A 19,710-nucleotide genomic window follows, 5' to 3' on the forward strand; every position below is an offset into this window, starting at 1 on the left:
TGCGTAGTAGTGTGTGACCTTGCCAACCAGGTGAGAGGTAACAGGGGGCATCACTGCAGCCGCCCACCCACAGCACATCATTCTCACTAAGTGCTTACAGGAGATTTTTTCCCATTCTGCATTTTATTTATTAATTTATTTATTTTTTTTGCAAGTACAAGCAGCAGACAGATTCTTGCCTTGAAAAGGCTTTGCCTTGAAAAAGGAACTCTGTGCGATCCTGAAACGTTAGCTTTGTTAACGGTTTCTATGAAGCAATAAAAAAAGTTATAGGAAGTTACAGTTTTCTCTTTTGATCCTATAAAGGTTGTGACACCCCTTAAAATGTAATGTCCCTTCACTGCCCTCCAAGACAACACCAGTAAAAATTCTTATAATTCCAATATTATATCTTCAGTGTACCCTCTGAGGCATGTAATATTGTATTTATAAGAATTTTTACTGGTGTTCTCATGACATTTGAAGTGTTTGTCACACCCTTGTTAAAGGGTGCCCACTGATTTCACCATGACCCCGCCACCTTGGGCCCCCACCTCCTCCTGGACAATGGAGGTGTAGAAGAGCCCCTTGTTCATGGAATGAACAAGGGCTTTGGTGGAGAGGGGGAAGGTTTTCAGTTTCTCTCTTCCAGAACCCTACATGTCATGGGGCATGCAGAGTGGTATAGCTTAGGCTGCAGAGTCCAACGCAGTTCAATGCAACTCAAGGAACTGTTTCGCCAAAAGTTTACGAAACCACCGTAAGTTTAAGAAAATTTTCGCAAGACTGTCTGAAGCCTTCTCGCTTATACCTAGGCACAAATTCTGGTAAGAGAAACCCAGCAGAACATATTTTTTAATGGTCTGATGAACCAAAGTTTGCCCTCTCTGAAAGGAGTTTCAGCTAAGGATGACCTGAGTGTGAGCATGCAGGTGGAAGAGTTTAGCCTGCCTAATTGCAAGGTTTTGCTGAACTGACTTTCTAACTATTCTAACTATGCCTAGCAGGGAGAAGCAGTTAAAAATGGCGCAAGACACGTTGTTTAAAAGGGTGCTGCCAGTTAACGTCTTCAAGGTGAAATACCTTTAGATCTTGATTTACACAGGTTGACAAGCATCAGAGAGTCTGTAATTCAGCAAATTAGAAAAGGACTATTAAAAAAAAAAACCTCTTAGGGTTGGAGATCTCCCCAGCAAAGGTGTTCTGAGCAAGTACTCGTTTTGGGATTACCACAATGCCAGCAGCAAACGTTTGTTCCACAATCTCCCAGCATGACCTCAAGTAAGTGGAATGGTGTCCACCCCGATAAACCCATTTGTGAATGCATGTTTACATCAGGATTTAATCACAGGTTTCCCTGGCAAAATGCATCACCAGAAGTTTGCATGGTATGTATTTGACTACATTTTTAGCAATGCTCACTAAGATTTACTATGATGGACTGCAAAATCTGCCACTAAATATCAGTACATTTAAAAAAAAAATCTAGGCTTGCTTTGTACGACTACACAGGCACTTCACTTCTCTCTCACCATCCTAATTTATGACTTTGTCCTCAAGAGCCCCCTTGTCACAGACGGTGAGTACCTGCCTCACTACAGAAGCATGAAGGTAGATTATGCATTCTGTTATTGAGAATAAAAAACATACAACATTTTTCATGTCGAACACGTAGCTCTGCTGTCATTTTGGCTTAAAAGTAAGGGAAGACATTACATCTTTTTGACTGGCATGAGGAGATTAGGTTCATAATGACTTGTCTTTACAATGCATTTTTACAGAACTCAAAGGCTGTACATGTCTTTCATGAAGATCAGCTAAGACATATTAATTCTGCTCAAATTACTTGCTTCACTTTTAATTAATAAGAGAAATAAACCTAAACATTGAAGGGACCTGATACATATTCTTATACTTACATTCAGTCCATCATTACTGCAATTGTAATGAAAGAACAAAGTGACAAAATCATGAGACAAACACAAAGACCAGTAAAAAAGGTAGCAACTCAAGCACACACTTCTTGTCCCTATTTAACTCTATATGCTATGAAACGACCACACTCCTAGTTCTGGCAGAACAGTGGATCAGCCAATTTTTAACAATTCTGTTTTGCATCAGTTTAGCCAGATTTTAAGCAAATCACATCTCGGATTGAACAATCTACAACTGTAATCTATCAGCTACATACCAGCCAATTTCTATTTGTTTTGTACATAAATGGCATTACTCAATGAACATTATGTGGAACAAAGTGTAAAGGTCAATAACCCATGCAAGTCAATCACAAGCTTCCTTACTGTAGACAGACTAATGCATTCTGATTGATTGTTGTGGATGCTCTGCTTTTCACCTTGCTACCCGCACTGTATGCATAAGTATGTAAAAAATAATGTTAATGGTTCTGATTGCTGCTAGGTGGAAAACACTTACTGGACAATATTTTATTTTAACTATATTTATAGAATATGTGCATGTTTCTGTGAGTCCGGTATTCAGGTATTCACGAAAGCTCCCACTACCTGACAGATTACAGAATAGTAATATGACATTACTGATAATGGTAATAATGGTAATATACTGATATGTTGAAGAAACGTGTCTGCAACATGAAAAGTGAATAAACGCATGCTTTGCAGACACTAAGCCCCACATTTCTCTATAACAGTGCTTGCCGGACCTTTCCAGATGTCTCGATTTTTTATTTTTTTTTGCATCCTTGGACATGGCTAAAAGTTGGATAGCCATGCATAATTGGCATTGTAGCTTTGTGATGCGTATCCATCATTTCCATGCACTTACAGTACGTGCCTTTGTTGCACATCTCTGTAATCTCCCTTCATATAATGGAGTGCCTCTCAATACAGTTTACACAATAGTACTGCCTTCAGTATAGTGCTGCTTCATTATTGCTCCCCTCCATTTGTGTTCCCCTCATTATAGTTTGCAGGAGGGTAGGAGGCGCCCTGGAGGGTACTTGTAAAATGGTTTGTGACGTAACGGATTTGTATTGAAAGTATAATTTTGTATAAGAGTATCAAATAAATAAAACCGATACGCCAGCAATTAGACAGTCTGTGTATACACCTGTGGTGAATCCGACAGTCTAGACCAACTATTAATAGGTATATGGACAGATCCTACCTTTAATAAGTAGTCAATCCCAATATATACGGTATAAAAGCTTTAATGGGGCAAAGAAAAATTGACAACGCGTTTCGCGGTTAGAACCGCTTCATCAGGTCGTGTATTGTGCCTAAAGTAAAGGTATCCTCCGTGCAAGGCGCCTTATAGTTCCCACTATTAACACTTTACTCATGAAAGTGCCCTTTCATTATTCTTCCACCTGTTAGTGCCCCATTTGAGTACTTATTAGTAATGTTCTTTGTAGTTTCCTCCATTATAGAGGCCTATCATTGCCCCCTCCTTTACAAAGCCCTTTATTTTAGTACACCTAAGCCCCAGTTAGTTCCATATTATTGCTCTTTCCATATGCTGCCATGTATTATAATGCCTCCACTTGTAGTGCCCCTTGTTATAGAAGAGATAAACATTAATATAAGCACTTACTGTTACAATACCCCTGTTATAGTGAAATCTACTATTATTCCGTTCACTATAATTCCTCCAGTTATAGTGACCTCCAATATAATGCCCTTTATTATGTTTCATCTTTTACAGTACCCCCCTATGTGTTCACACATTGTGCTCTGTTCACTATAGGGGCCCTCTTTTTCTTCCCACACCATAAGGTCCCGTTGCCTACCTCAGTGCACAGTAGTGCATGTGGAAGATCACATTGGGTAAGAACATTATCTTGTCCCTGCTTGACAGCCTCTTCCACTCTAGATCACAGTCCATTTCAAGTCTTCTGATCATGCCGACTATGCAAGGTAAGACAATTTCAGCTTAAATCTGTGAGATTGATAACAGCATTTGCGGAAATTGGAATTTGGCATTTCTAACCAAGTGACTGCAGTTGTGAGCATGAATAGATCCACAAACATGGATAGTTAAAAACATTAAGTGCATTCCTTCAAATGTGCCATTCTATACTGGGGGAAGCATTTAGAGCATCTGTCCTATAATAAACCATCTTTCCCATAACTCATCAGTTTGGTTTAAATACAATTTTAAATTCTCAGCTACTGATAAAGCATAGCTATAACTATTAAACACTGACCTCAAAGCCAGAGCCTGGAGTTAGTTTTGCTTGGTGTTTGAGGCAGGGCTCTCTAAACAAAATTAGCACCGAGTAAAAGAACATCATAGAACTTAATTTTCAGTAAATTAAGACATTAATTGTGTTTTCCACAGACGTTGTCATTAAAATACTACTTTGATGAAATACTCAAATGTCTTAGGACAAAATCAGCCCATGTAGATGCATCATCACATTTGTCCCATTATCCAAGAACAAAGATAAATAAAATAATAAAATGTATAAATGATTCAAGATATCTAGATGTTGATGTGAAGCCCTTAGAATCCAATTTTTTTTGTCACAGTAAATCATGTATTAACACATACCCAGCTGCACAGATGATTATCTTGGAAACTGTTTAGAATTACCTGAACTACTATATTTATAGTTCTGCAGACACAGTTTGATGTTTACTGGATTGAACAAATTGATTCTTCACATATTGTCTAGGCTACTCAGTATGTTGATTAGCTGAACAGAATTCGGGAGCCTTTCAGCGAACAGCTGGGAAGTGATTTCTGCTGGATAGTTCATGCAAAACCTAGTATTTTTATGCCTGTAGAGTGTATGCTTGGTTAAATAATTCACAAATAATTTAAAAGACAATTCAGAAAAAAAATTAAGATCAATTTACATACAGGAGGCGTTACAAGGAACCAGTATAATTTAAGAACATATACTTTTTGCCATATCAACGTAAAATAACCACAAATGACCACTGATCAACAAGGCAGAATACAATACTGATTTTCGCCTCTCAGAGAACATCTGAGTGCTATCTTGTTGCCTGTTGTTTGCATGTAGTCACCCTTTACTAGCATCATATACATGTTGCTGTGAGCTGTTACATACTGGTCTCACAGCTTCACTTGCCACCATCTAGGAGCGTCACAGCATTAATTACATATATGTGATATGTTAAAGTGCTCATAATAAAACTGTGTACAGTATTGTGGCAGTGCCCAAGTTCTTAGGCACCGGGCGAGGCCACTACAAAAAAAAAATGTGATAGTTAAGATTGTTATTTTATAATGCACTACCCTGCACCCATTCTCACTTGAACCAGCCCCATCCTAGTGCATAAAAAGAATCCCCCTACCTAATAACTAATTCTACTCACCACCCAAAGTACCTAAAATGAACCCCCCACATCAAATGCCTAACCCTTTCTGCCCCTATACGTGCCTAAAACGAACCTCCTAACCCCAGCACCCAAACGTCTGTCAGACAATCGTCTACAACCATTAAAACCTATGTACAGTGTGTGCTCCACGCCCACCTGAAGAAACCAGAAGTGTGCTGGTGAAACATGTCATGGGTCAGCGTGGCAAACTTTGCAGGTGTTTGATTGCTGCCCTGACGCTGCACTTATCTTTTGTTTCCTCCTCAGCAAGCTCTCCATCCCCTCACTGGCCAGTCATTCAGCGAGACAGCGCTCTGCTGGTGGAGACACTGCTGGACTGTATGCTTTCAGCCCCAAACGGACAGCTATCCAAGTGCGATGGACACTGCAGCATGGGATTCAATCCTATGACTGGGAACAGATAGCTGGAAGCCGGACACCTCTGATCTGGTGCTGTATGCTCTGCTACACACCTATGCTGACAAACTACATGTGACATTTATATTTATCCTTGCATACAGTCAGTGATGGCTTTCCATTTTCTGTTGCTGCTAACACGGAGGCCCATGAGCCTTTTGTGCCAATAGACTTTGTCTCTGCAACTAATCCTGTGTGTCTTTCCGCTATTGCTTGACCTCTTGCTTCACACTGACGCTGACTTGTGCTGTATCACTTGCTGTATACATCAGTGGGCTCTACCATATTGGATCGTAAGCTGGAACTAAGCCTGCTGCTTTGTGTATAATCTTACTGTGGTGACAAGGGGCCAGTTATTCTCTTCTGGAAGTCAGTGTGAATAACATATGAACTGAACTATTACTTTAGCATCTATCCAGGATGTTACACTATAAGTATGGGAGCATGTTCCTCGTTTGAGCTTGCAGTGTGTATGGAGTGTATAAGTGTGGTTTGATGGTGGCTTGATCAACCACTGCTTTTGTGTATTTTTAATGATTTTCTATTTTTGATATAATTAATAAAGTTAAGATATTTTAATATAATAAAATTGTTGCTTGAGTTGCTTAGGGTAGACACCCTCCTTTTCTTCCCTCCACAGCTTTTGTTTAAAACCTATGTAGTTGCCAATCCACCACTTGCTGCATCGGGGTTCCCAACTCACCACTTGTGCGCCCAATTACCGATAATTAACACAGGTGTCTGTTAGACTCTTGCTGATGCCCGCACACAAATGACCTCATCTCACACTACCTTTAAAATATTCACATTTTGAAAACACAAAATAATGTTCCAGCTGTAGTTATGTCTCATAATCTGCACCTAAATCTAACGCTCCTTTTTAACAACTGACCTTAAAATTTCTTATTGCCACCTAACCCTTTTTAGCCTTCTTCTAACCTTCAAATTCTTGCTGGCAATACTAACTTTCCCCTTTTCTATCCCCTACTCCTCCAGGATAATGTCTAGCTCTACTTACCAGTGTCAACTTTCAACTTTCTAATACTTGCCAGTAACTGTAACCGTCACCACTCTATTCCCTAACTGTAAAGGACACCTGAACGTAGAGGGATATGGAGGCTGCCATATTCATTTCCTTTTGTGGTTGCCTGGCATCTCCTTGTATTCAATAGTGTCTGAATAACCCACCAGAAACAAGCATGTTGCTAATCCATACAGACTTCAGTCAGAAAAACCTGATCTGCATGCTTGTTCAGGGTCTATGGCAAAAAAGTATGAGAGGCAGGGGCTCAGCAGGACAGTCAAGTTATGTGCATGGTTTAAAAAGAAATGGATATGGCAGCCTCCATAGCCCTCTCAGTTCAGGTGTACACGCACATGATAAGCAAAGGCAATGTACACAAATTAAAACAAATGCTATTGTAAAGGTGAAAATGGCATCCTATATCATAACTAGAGATGTCCCAAACATAGAATTGTGTGTTCTCGAATAGCGAACATAAACTTCCGCAAATGTTTGCAAACATGCAAACCGCCATAGACTTCAATGGGCAGGCACATTTTAAAACCTACAAAGACTGTTTCTGGCCACAAAAGTGATGGAAAAGTTTTTTCAAGGGGTCTAACACCTGGGAGGGGGGCGGGGAATGCCGGAAGAGGATCCATGCCAAAAGTCCCACCAAAAATTACGGAGTTGAAGCAAAGTCGGGTTTTAATCCCTAAAGGGCAAAAATCACATTATGCACAGCTGTGGGTGTCAGTGGGCTGTGGAGTGTCACACACAGATAAATGCAATAGTACTATCAGAATGCAGTGAGATAATAATGCACTGGAGTGGTACTGTGCGTGCAACTTAATGTAGCAACAGCAGTAGTATGCACACAACTCTAGGTGTCAGTGGGCTGTGGAGTGTCACACACAAAAAAAACACAGGAGACCCATGTGCTAGCCTTAAAAAGGGCTGTTTGAGGTGCTTTCTCAGCAAGTGAGGAACAAGAACACAGGCTTAGCTAATGCTTTCCCTACCTATCTGCAGCAAGTCTGACCCTGCTCTCACTAAAAGTCAGCAGAGAATATATTCAATATGCCACTGCAACTGCTTTTTGATGGGGGTGGGGGGTCCAGGAGGGGGTGCTAGTTCATTGGCTGCCATGTGTCTGCTGACTGTGAGGAAAGGAGTTATAGTTTAGCTCAATGATGATGTATGGTGGGCGGGTCTAACACACCATATGTTCACAGTTGGCAGAAAGCGTGAACAGCGGAAATTTGCCGGAAACTGTCCGCCAGCGAACCCTTCTGGCTATTTCTAATCGTAATTGTGCCAAACTGTAAACACAAATATGTGCCTTCCCTCTAACTACCCTGTCTCCAGAAGCATCCCTGACACCCCTCTCCCCAGCAGCACTTTTTAACCACCAGCAAAACAGCATTTCTGGCACTTCTCTTCCCAGTAACATGTATAAACACGCACTCCACCAGGGACGTAACTAGAGGGGAGCAGCCCCTTCCCAGTAACATGTATAAACACGCACTCCACCAGGGACGTAACTAGAGGGGAGCAGCCCCTGGGATTGCAGGGGGCCCAGAGCTGTGGTGAGCCCCAACTACTAATCTTCCCTTCCTCTGATACAGAGGTCTATACTGGATCAGGTGTTTTTGTGGCTGGCTACACTTTTTATGGGTGGGAAGATCATGATGGTCCCACTTGTTTTATGACACTTATTATTATTATTATTATTATTATTTAGTATTTATATAGCGCCGACATATTACGCAGCGCTGTACAGAGAGTATATATATATCTTGTCACTAACCGTGCCTCAAAGGAGCTCACAATCTAATCCCTACCATTGCCATATGTCTGTATTATGTAGTGTAAGTACTGTAGTCTAGGGCCAATTTTAGTGGGAGCCAATTAACTTATCTGTATGTTTTTGGAATGTGGGAGGAAACCGGAGTGCCCGGAGGAAACCCACGCAGACACGGAGAGAACATACAAACTCTTTGCAGATAGTGCCCTGGCTGGGATTCGAACCAGGGACCCAGCGCTGCAAGGCGAGAGAGCTAACCACTACGCCACCGTGCTGCCCACTTATGACCCTAGATGACATCTAAGCCCTCTCCTTCTCCAATAGTAGTCTCCAGTTGGGTTAATGGGATGGACAAGAATACAACAGCACAACATGTAACCTGCGGGCCTCAGCTTGAAGCTTGATATTGTTGGGAGTCACAGACTAGAAAGAGGCTCCATCACACCTCCATACACAATTCAAATTGATAAAAGACCCAATCCGGACTCAACCAATCTTCACATGTGGATTCTTCAAGAATACATATTTATTTGCAGTGGTTATACAGCATAAAAATACAGCACAACGTTTCGGGCGTGAGGCCCTTTCTCAAGTGCTTAATCAACTGGTTCACATCTCTACAATATATAACCTGCTGTGACATAGACACACCCTTCTGACACATCAGTGGGCGGGCACATACTTCCATTCACAGATTAACCCTATCCATAGAGAACAGCTACAAAACAGTCATAAGAAACATTTCAGACTAAAGTCTTCGTTAAGGCCATGAGGAAGTTGCGTGCCCAATCGGTCCATCCACCATGCCTCCCTTCTCAGTAATAGAGTTCTAAAATCTCTTCCTTCTTGTGTTTGCACAACTTCAAGAACCTGCCACCTAAGTTGACTGACACTATGCCTCATATCAATAAAATGTCTTGCCAGGGGGTTCCCTCTATTTTTACCCTTTTCCTTCTCCTCCTTTTCCATCCTTTCTCTCAGGGACTCAGGATTGCGTATATGGCACCTATGTTCATTTAACCGTGTTTTTATATCCCTGGAAGTCTGGCCAACATAGGCTAGACCGCATGGACACTTAATGACATATATGACCCTATCACATCTGGCAAAGTCCCTGAAGTTAATAGATTCACCTGTCATGGGGTGCTTTACAATAGGGCCCTTGATGATAGCATTACAGTGTTGGCAACTTAAACAAGGGAATGTACCTTTTTTGGGTTCCCCCAGGAATAACTGTTTAGCTGGTCTGGATCTACCAATGTCTGCCTGCACCAGGGTATCCCTAACAGATTTTGCCTTCCTATACACAAACCTTGGGGTGACCTACATGTATGGGCCAACTGGGTATCCGCCTCAACCAAAGGCCAGAACTTCAAGACTGTATCACGTAAGACACAGGATTCCCTGCAATACGTGGTAACAAAATTCACCTCACTATCAACTTCCTGCTCATGCTCCCTATACATCCTCAATGTTTCTCTCGAATACATCCAGTCCAGCCTCTACTTACAGCTGCATTTCCAGCTCAATACAGAAGACGCAATAATGGTGCCATATTAGAGGTTTTATTTTCAAAGTCCTATAATGTGGTGTCCCAGTCCCATTGTACTCTCAGCAAGGGGCCTTTCTTCTTTATTCTCCTTCCCTGACCAGTATGTAATTGAATTAGGAAACCGCTCTATCTCAATAGCATCTGAGTATGTAGGCAATGTAAGTGATATTCAGGTAAAACTCAAAAAATTAACATATCATGCAAAAGTCCATATATTCCAGTAATTACACTTAAAAGATGACTAATCTATGTATTAGACTCATTACATGCGAAACGAGATATTTCAAGCCTTTATTTGTTATCATTTTGATGATTATGGCTTACAGCTTATGAAAACCCCAAAATCAAAATCTCAGACCATTAGAATATTATGAAAATGTTTAATATTGTAAACTCAAATCAGCTACTTAATCCAAAACACCTGCAAAGGATTCCTATTTCATATTTTAGTTCACCTTATGAATTACTGAAATAAATTGACTTTTTCCAGATATTATAATTTTTTGAGTTTTACCTGTAACCATATAAGATACACTGTATATGTAGCCATATAAGAATGGATCATTAGGTAGTGTATGTTTCATTTTAGCACATAGGATCTTACCTCTTATTTACATACATTAGAATCATTTTGACCTGAGAGCCTGACCAGGTGATATTTATTCACAGCCACACATTCTCAACATCAAGACACATACTTATGCATTATTGGTGATACCTGTGAGAACTGAGCAATCCTGAGAGTGATACTGCAGTGAATTAATGTTATATAGCTACGCCATTTGTCTACGTCACTTGGATACATCCAAGTCACATGTACTGTCTCCATGAAGATGGAAATAGGGGTAATGGTGCTTTACATGACAGAGCAGCTTCCAACCACTGGTATGAAGAGAGGAAAAATGTGTTCAGCAGTCAGTGTTGTATAAAGATCCAGCATGCTCTGAACAGCCATTGTAGCGATGTTCTGCCTGGTGCGTGTACAAAGCTTTAGTCTGTTTTATCACGTTACTGCCTTATTTACACTTATGTGATTTAGCTAGAAAGTAGCCCCCACACTGCATAATAGAGCCATGGTTGCCACTGTGAGAGGAGTAAGTAGAATTCAACAGACAGCAGTAACTTAAAGACAGAGATTCTATTTTTCTTTAGAGTCATATGTGGCATACATACATCTGTGCTCTTCACTGGCTCTTAGTATTTCAGATAGTGTTATGTACTCTGCCAGTTGCCACACAACCTCTGCCAAAAATCCGTTATGAAACAAGCTTCCTAGATGGAAACATTTTGCATAAATATAGCTCTACTTTCATTGAGCCACTATTGATCTTCCGAGCTGTCCTTTGACGTTATTGAAATATGAGGAGCCAAACACAATCAATATGAGTCTCATAACAGGAAGAGCCTCAAACAAATTAGCAAGTGCAGTGATTCCCATTGACAATTAAAACTACTAAACAGGTTCTGCCATTATGAAATTGGATATGCATGAAGGGTTTTGAACTAAACATCAAACAAGAGTTGAAAGAGTCAACACAGAGCAGAGCTTTACAAATGGCAGAGTTGATTACAATCACGTTGTTCTGATGAGGGTTGTAAGATTTCATATTCTATAAAAGCAACAAATGCTTTTAACCATTAACAGCATTTAGCATTGCAAACTAAGGAGACTTTGGTGTGTTGATGTGATTGTTCCCTTTATTCTGTTGTCTATTTCCTGGCAATAAAGCCACCAATGAAAAAAAATGACTATATTGTTAGCAGACGCGTGCTTTGTGCATCCATCACATCAATGCTGCTTACATTTCAATATCACACATTCTTCTCTGCATTTCAGAGCTTTAAAGTCAAGATTTAGGAACAGTCATACAGCAGCATCTGAAGTACTTTATAATTCTTTTGAAACTTGACTTTTCCATGAATGAAAAGTAGTAATACATATGTGGAGTAGACTTAAACATAGTGAATGTTTTCCATCACGGAACTCAACATATTTCATAGATAATATTTCATGCTTTATTTGAAACAACTGAAGTTGATGCAGTTCCTTCAAATTGTTGGGTAACAACAACACAACAAACAAAAAGGTCACTTAAAGAGGAGCTGTTAGGTATAAGGTCTCAGAGAAAATAAACACATATATCAGTAGCTAAAGATTGGCTGTACTTACATTACATATGCATTTCACTGTCCACGTTTGGATTTCACAGAATCTTTATATAGTATATGCAGAGATTGATGCTCCTGACAGCTCATGGCAGGTTCCATGTTTTTCTGTCTTCTATGAAGCCAATTGTGTCGTCATGTCCTCCCTGCTTCCTGATCACAGAAAAGCTCGTACTGAATAACACAGTGTGCAGTGAATATTAATTAGCCATGTGGCTAGGAACAATAGCTGACTCCTGCAGTGTACTCTGCCCGGAGATTTATCAGTGCTACGCGCTGGACTGATTACAAGCTGCTGTAACGTCTCCTTAGCAGCCAAGGGGAGGGCCCCAGAATGCTTTGCAGTATAGTATGCGGCTTGCGTCCTGCTTGGGTCTAACAGCTTTTCTGATAAGCACACATCAAAGGTAAGAGAGATTTTTATCTTCACTAATGCCTTTTTGGCTTCCTTCTAAACTGTTTAACACAGGAGAATAGAGGTTTAAATTAGCTTCTGCAGCCTGACAGTTACTCTTTAAGGCAAGCTTATTGTCTTTATGGTTTTCTGATGCTCTACGAGCTCATGTCCTGTGGAGTCTGTGTTGGTTGAAGATAAGCTAATACATGTAACTGTTTTTTGTTTCGTTTCGATTTCCTCCCTAGTGGTATTGACAGATAATCCATCCATACAAAACATGCTGTGAACAGTATAAACATGCATACACATCAATACTCTCCTGCACTGTATACTAGACCCTTGCTTGACACATTTTGGCAAGTTACAGAGAAAAAAAGTTATAAAAATTAATTGTATCACTTTTTGCACAGAAATCCTGGGGAAATTAAACGTCAGGGAGGTTAAAACAGTATTATGAACTATACATTCACATCCCTTCCGCCTTACATTTATTTCCATGTTATGTCCAGTAATGTGGTTTTATTTTATTCCTTGGGGCAATAAAAACTGTGCAGAGAACTAATTAATTAGGACCACATTTCTAAAGCACAAACAGTGCCTGTGTGCAGAAATTACAAGGGATTGACCATAATTATAAATGTGTTTAAGCTTTCTAAATATAGTTTTTCATTTTGCCTGGAAATGAAGTCAAATTTTTCCATTTAAATATGCAGCTTTAGTCATTACATATGCAGATATGCAGTTTTTTTCCTTCCATGGTAGTTTTACAGTTTGGGCATGATTAATAAAGGTTACTTGAATAAGAGAATCTTATGGCAACATCAGTCACCATTTTTCAAGTGCACTTGTGTACATATAGTCCACCAGATGAACTGTATTAGGTAGATGGTATCCTTAGCTGAGGTCATGGCTACCTGAATATAAGTGAAATGTCCTGTGGCATGTAGAACTGAGATTTACCTCAGCAAGAATAAACTCCCATGATGCATCATTTCTGCTCAGTGAGTAAAATATGCAATCATTCCTTTATGTCCCTAGAAAACCATGCATACATCCAGAGCAACTGGTATGCAGAATGCCCACAGCTTATTTTATAGACAATACCAATCCAAATGTCAGACTTAAAGGACTTCAGAGGCAACAATTACAATCTTTTGTTACTCACCTGGGGCTTCTTCCAGCCCCTAGTAGCCATTAAGGTCCCATGCCGCAGCTCTGGTCCTCCTCAGTGTCCCGCTGGCCGCCCATAAAAATCGATGACCCACCAGCAGATTGGCACTGCTGCAGTAGTAGTGCACAGGTACAGTATTCGCCAGATGACGTGAACATGTTGGCTCAAGTGCCCGCTTAGGCGCAGTAGAGCTGAGCCACTGGTGGGTCACCGATCTTTACAAACAGGCAGCGGGACACCAAGGAGGACCGGAGCTGCGGTGAGGGACTGAAATGGCCGCTAGGGGCTGGAGGAAGCCCCAAGTGAGTAAAAATAGATTGTAATTGTTGTCTCAGAAGTCCTTTAAGTTTTCTTTCATTAGTACAAGGCATAGATTGGTATGCTTCTATTAGTTGCTGTGAAATAGCTATCCCGCACATGCATCCATACTGAAAGATTTTTAAGAAGATTAACCTAAGGCTGGCCATACACTATACAATCTTGGTTGTTCAATATTATGACTTCCATGCTGTATAAGACTTATCAAAACAATGTTTTCAACATAATATTTTAACCCTTATGCTACATAGATTTCATAAGGTAAGGTTGCGCAATCAAGGTTGTATGATGTATTGCTACCCTAAGACAATGTGGTTATTAAAAAAAATAAAAAAATAAAAAACCATTGTAGCACAGCATGAATGTGACGTAAAGCAAATCTATAGTAGGGAGAGGAATGGCTCTGGATCCTATTGAGCTTTCCCTGTCTCCCATCCCAGCGCTTTCCCCGATGAAGTTACGACACCTCCATGAGCCTAGGGAAGGCTTCAAGAGCACTTGTGTCTCCGAGTGCTGTATAAGACAGGCAGCTCCATACTGTGTATGAGCACATGAGTCTTTGGAAGCACTTGGAGACTCGAAGATCCCGAGCCTTCTCTATAGGTAAATATCTGAGTTTCAGTTTTGCATTACTATGGATGATTGTATCCAGCATATCCAGCAATGCTGGACCAGCATACAGAAACAGTCCTTACTGGGTCTAATCCTGTGACTGAAATGTCTCAGAATGACAGAAAGCAGAGATTTAGCATCAACATAGTGTGTAAATAACTCACTAGCTGAAGCTCTATGTGCCTTGGTCTCTGCTGTGTCTCTGCTTCACACAGTTCTAAAGTAATCAGAAAATTGTGGATGTAAGCATTCAAGAACAGGAGTAAAGGCAGTCATACACTAGTTGATTGCCACCGGATTGACCAACAGATAGATCCCTCTCTGATTGAATCTGATCAGAGTGGGATCTAATGGCTGCCCATACACTGCACACAGATTTTGAATCAATTTCAGCATGAAATCGATTCACAATCTGTGGAGCTCTTGCTGCCGCTTGCCTCAGGTCACTCATGCCCCCCCCCCCCCACCCCCCCACCAGCAGCAATATATTACCTGTTACGCCAGCGCGAGTCCCCGGGTCCCTGCAGTCCCTTTCTCTGGCTGGCCGCATTCATCTTCATTTCCTCTCCCATCCTGTGAGAAGAGGAAGTTCAAACAGTAGAGTGCCCTCTACTGTTTGAACTTTCACTGGACACAGGACGGGACAGGAAGTGAAGTGAACATAAAGAAGGTCAGCCGGAGAAAGGGACTGCTGGGACCTGGGGACTTGCGCCGGCGGAATAGGTGAGATTATCAAATCAAATCAAATCGAATGTCGCTAATGACACATTCCCCACGCACCAGTATCGAGCAAAATTTTCCACCTGGACAGATTGACAGAATCGATAGATTTTGGATGGGATTCGGCCAATCGGTCTGTGTTTGTGTAATCTATTTCACAGCAGATTCGATCGCAGTGATTGAATCTGCTGTCTATCGGTGGGAAATCAAGTTGGTGTATCGGCACCTTAAAGAGAATCTGTACTCTAAAATTCTTACAATAAAAAGCATACCATTCTATTTATTATGCTCTCCTGGGCCTCTCTGTGCTGTTTCTGCCACTCTCTGCTGTAAACCTGGCTTGTAATTGCCAGTTTTAGGCAGTGTTTACAAACAAACTAAACAGCTTTTGATAGGCTCACATAAGCAGAGTGTGTGAGTCATACAGAGCCTGCAGGGGGCCTGGAGGGGGTGTGTATAGCTTCTAGCTAATCACAAGCAGCCCTGCACATTCCAGTCTGACTGCCTCAGCCTGACTGTGCTGACAGAAGAGAGAAGATTAGATCATATAACAGAGATAATACAGACACTGTGCAAGTAGGAAAGGATGCAGTAAGCCAGAGCACTTTAGAACAGGTATAGGAACTTATAGGATAGAATAAATAAGGATGAACATTTTGTTACAGAGTCTCTTTAAGAGTTCTTCTCTGTAGTTGAAAAATCCCTCTTATGATCTGTGAAAAAAACAGTGTGCATGTGGGCAGGGCAGACACAAACAGTAAATCATTCCTCTTTATAATGACAGGAATGGGGCACCTATCTATATGGGTGTAGCAATAGGGGGTGCAGAGGTTGCGACCGCATCGGGGCCCCTGGGCTAGAGGGGCCTTCCCTCAGCTGCAGTTGGTCCTGTGCTGGTAATAATCATTTCAATAGATACTTTTAATAGTGGTAATCACTAACAAACTTCCCCATCCCCTTCTTGCACCTGGATTTACAGAATTACAGTTTCTTTGATAGTTGTCCTTTAAGTCATGCAACTCCTAATCCATAAACCTAAGAGCAAACCTTGCTATCATTCAGCATGACCTAGATAAGGGTTGTTCCAGTTTGTCATGCATATAGTATATATAGTACATAATAGAGCAGGATGAGAATCACAGTTCTTAAGAGAAAAAGAACCCAAGGACAGACAGAGCGAATCAGACCATTTTGGCACTGGGATACGCCCATTTAGTGTCTGATATTGGCGCGGCTTTAGAAGCAATGCTATAGTTCGCACCCGCATATAATTCAGGTGCTAGAGATCGCCAGATCCTGAATCATGTGAAATCACCCCCCCCCCCCCCCCTCCCAAGTTTCTATGACTCAGAGTGGAAATAGAATGACTCAGAGGGAGAACAGAATTTCAGCAGCAGTAGGGTGAGCCGTCTTCTGGCTTGCCCTGTGCCGAGCTGACCGGTGGCATGCTCGTACATACACAAACTCATGGTCTTCATGAAAGAAACAGACCTGAAAACACCAAAGTAATGCATGTTCCTACAGCACCTCCCTCTGCATGCATAATGTACATGCTATAGATGTCATCACTCTCCCAAACTAAGCCTGGGAGGAAGACTTTGAAATGTTTACTTGTTCCATAATAAAAGCTCGTGAAAAGTGTGTTTTTATTGTTATTTTTATCAGAACAGAGTATCTTGGCAAAAGAGTAATGTTAGTAATCAATGCTGGCATACTGTTAGTATACATTGTGATAAGAAAGCAATTTATATATGCAGACTTTAATGAACACGGGGCAAGGTCTAGCCAGACAATTCTTTTATCTCAGCAGCCATTGCCAAGTGTGTTAATTGCTTGATGCAACTAACAGATGGCAAAGACAATTCTATACATTTGTATAAGGAAACAAAGAACAATATATGTATAAAATATGAAATTCACCTGAAAATTTGCTTTTCTGGAAAATTACATCCATTAATAAAAAAGAGAATTGAAAACTCTCCATAGTTTTCCTCTGTGCTCTTGTAAAGCACAAAAGTAGGGCTTTTCAAAACACATATAAAGTACGTACTCTGCGAGGAATTTAGAGATACTTTTTATGGACTCTTAGACCTGGGACCCACTTGAGCGATTTTGACAGAATTTTTGAATCTCAGACAGTTGCTGGCGATTCCAAAAAATGTTTTGCCAAAGAAAGTCAATGGAGAGGAAACCAATAGGGCACTTGTGATTAGGGCAAATCACAATCGCTCTGCATGCAACATTTTTGGAGTGATTGCATGCCAATGCAAGGTGTGGTAGTGCTGAAAAATTGCTTTTGAATACCCCTGTTCGAAAGCAATTTTGAGTGCCATGATCATAGTTAGAATAAAGTTTTACTTCCCTGTTGTCTCTCTCGGTTCCCGTGTGCCTTGGCTACCAGCATGTATTTGCATATAAGCAATGCCATTTTGCGCAAGGGGGCGGGCTGATGCTCTGGGAGCCAGCAAACAGAGACATAGAGAGACCTGGCAGGTCACTAAAACTTTATTCACATGGACATAATGCATATAGCAAGTGCTTTACAGTCCCACTTACATTGCTTTCAAACACTGCTAAATCATGCTACAAATCACAGCCAAAATATCTGCACAAAACGATTGTGCTCCCAGTCAGCCTCTGGCCTTATTGCTGTGTGATGCACAAAATGTTAAACACAATGGTGACTGCAGTAATCTCACGAGGATTAAAGGTTAATGGGTGTATCAGCAAATAATTAGCAAAAAATTGTGATAGAACATGTGCCTATACATACATTGATTTTCCCATTAAATTCCCAGTAAATTCAATCACTCTGATCACATCTGCTGGGAACTGATCCCCAAAATGGTGCAGGGCATTAGCAGCAGTTGTTGAGCCACAGCATTGCACTGCATCGAACAGTACAATATTTTCCCACACTGCAACACGAAAAAATTTAACATTCACAGTATGGCTGGTGCGGTCTAATGGCATGCAGCATCCCAACACCCTGCATGCAGCACGTAAACGCAAACTGTGTGCATTAACAGTGACAGGGAAGCATACTTTTATTGACTGTATGTGATGCAATGCTTGGATAACATAGTGTGCTGCTGAGTACTTGTGAAAGCTTGGTGAGGACTAAATGTACAATTCGATTTGTACCACAATGGGGTTAGTACAACACAAGTACCAACGGGTGGCAGTGTGGCAGACTAGGTACATTAAACTTTTCCTAGTGGAGCAGATTGATTCGCTGGGTGGACATTCTTGGAGAATTTTGTGACACTTTACTATTGTTTTAGAATAACCACAGGGGAATAACAAATATTTATATTGAACAGTGTGAAAAATTTACATTAACTTGATGATAGTGTCTTACTACATAAGCATTTTTGGGAGGCCAACAAATGTTTACAAGCCATTCACCCATTGTGAGCTGAACTAATTTAAATACAAAGACTATTTAAATGCAAATATTTAGTATGTTTTTAGCTTTCTGTGTTTGATCTACATGTGATCCTGACAAACATTTTTATTTATTCAGTCCTTTGTTTTTAAACGAAACAAAGCTAAGCTTGAATTTACTGTTATTCGGCACAAACATATTTTCTATAACATTTAGAAAGAAGAATTGATGAAAACAATATGAAGATCTTTAAGGTAGACCGATGTGTAGGAAGAAGTGATTGGAGGAGAAGCATCTTCTTTTCTTAAAAAAAAAAAAGCTGTAAAAAATGAAATGTGTATTGAGAGCCTGTCCCCCAAAGCATGCATACTGGTGTTGAATGTATCCTATGTGATGATGGGATTTAATGAGACCATGCAGAGCTCTGGGGAAGGGGATCTGTAAAGAACAGACACTTTTGTCTCCAAATCTGGTCAAGGAAACCATTGCAGGAAAAAAAGATGTGCATCTGGCCTTTCTGTGCGGATCTTCTTGAAGTCTTCCAGTGAGTTATGGATTTGAATACTGAGAGTAAATCTTCAAATGATCATGCAACACCCTAACAATATTAGCAAAATACGGTTATGGGAAATGGCTTAACTGCCTTGCAGCATTATGCTCTTTAAGAATTAATTGTGGGCGATCCGAGAGGCTCAACTATTGACTGTCCCATTTAGCTAAATTAATGACTCTAATTAGTATATGAAGCACACTATGAAGTGGGGGGATTGACAAACAGATTTGTTTCCCTGTTAGGTAAGTCAGGATAGGTCTGTGCCTTTTTAATTATTTTGTTGTTTCAATTAGATGTATT

The 19,710-nt window shown here is 40.7% G+C and overlaps 1 protein-coding gene across 7 annotated transcripts in view; it reads right to left on the reverse strand.

The window, feature by feature from the left end:
• CNTNAP2 (contactin associated protein 2) overlaps positions 1 to 19,710 on the reverse strand; it is a 2,604,396-nt gene that overhangs the window by 2,098,359 nt on the left and 486,327 nt on the right. The window contains exon 1 of one of the 7 annotated variants that reach the window (XM_068236343.1): positions 3,746 to 3,762. The exons of the other annotated variants lie outside the window; for them this stretch is intronic. The gene's annotated coding sequence lies outside the window, so the exon portion shown is untranslated. Of the gene's footprint in view, positions 1 to 3,745; positions 3,763 to 19,710 lie in introns of those variants that run through there. 7 annotated transcript variants of the gene reach the window in all.

Source organism: Hyperolius riggenbachi, chromosome 5, assembly GCF_040937935.1.
Source record: "Hyperolius riggenbachi isolate aHypRig1 chromosome 5, aHypRig1.pri, whole genome shotgun sequence".
NCBI lineage: Eukaryota > Metazoa > Chordata > Amphibia > Anura > Hyperoliidae > Hyperolius > Hyperolius riggenbachi.